Raw genomic sequence first — 887 nt, forward strand, 5'->3', positions numbered from 1 at the left:
GCTGAGTTACCAGGTTGACCAAGGCATCAAGTTTTCCTTCAAGCTTTTTATTTTCAGTAGATGAAGATGAATCTGTGGCCACTTCATGGACTCCTCTAAGAACAATAGCATTATTTCTTGCACTGAATTGTTGGGAGTTGGAAGCCATCTTCTCAATCAAATTCCTAGCCTCAACAGGCGTCATATCACCAAGAGCTCCACCATTGGCAGCATCAATCATACTCCTCTCCATGTTGCTAAGTCCCTCATAGAAATATTGAAGAAGGAGTTGCTTAGAAATCTAGTGGTGAGGGCAGCTAGCACATAATTTCTTGAATCTTTCCCAGTACTCATACAAGCTTTCTCCACTAAGTTTCCTGAAGCTTGAAATTTCTTTTCTGATGGCAGTGGTCCTAGATGCAGGGAAGAATTTCTCCAAGAACACTCTCTTAAGGTCATCCCAGTTGAAAATAGACCTGGGAGCAAGGTAGTATAGCCAATCTTTTTCCACTCCCTCCAGAGAATGAGGAAAAGCCTTTAGAAAGATATGATCTTCTTGGACATCTGGGGGCTTCATGGTGGAACAAACAATATGGAACTCCTTAAGATGCTTATGAGGATCTTCACCTGCAAGACCATGAAACTTGGGCAGCAAATGTATTAGTCCAGTCTTGAGAACATATGGAGCACCCTCATCAGGATATTGAATGCACAAGCTTTCATAAGTGAAATTAGGTGCAGCCATATCCCTAAGAGTCCTCTCACGAGGTGGAGGTTGAGCCATGTTCTCAGTATAAAAATTAGTAGTGGAATGCTCAAAATCACCTGGATTGCCCCTAGTCATGCACTATATGCAGCAAATAATGTGTTTCTCAACAAGCACCTAACAAGGGGGCAAAACTATAGCT

General features: G+C 42.2%; 1 non-coding gene across 1 annotated transcript; it reads left to right on the forward strand.

Annotated features, from left to right (window-relative positions):
- The first annotated feature begins 278 nt into the window (after nt 1-278).
- On the forward strand, nt 279-385 carry LOC114404007. Its single transcript, XR_003664770.1, has one exon. It is a non-coding gene; the product is annotated as a small nucleolar RNA R71 (small nucleolar RNA).
- Nucleotides 386-887: the final 502 nt, after the last annotated feature.

This window comes from Glycine soja, chromosome 20 (assembly GCF_004193775.1).
Source record: "Glycine soja cultivar W05 chromosome 20, ASM419377v2, whole genome shotgun sequence".
Lineage (NCBI taxonomy): Eukaryota > Viridiplantae > Streptophyta > Magnoliopsida > Fabales > Fabaceae > Glycine > Glycine soja.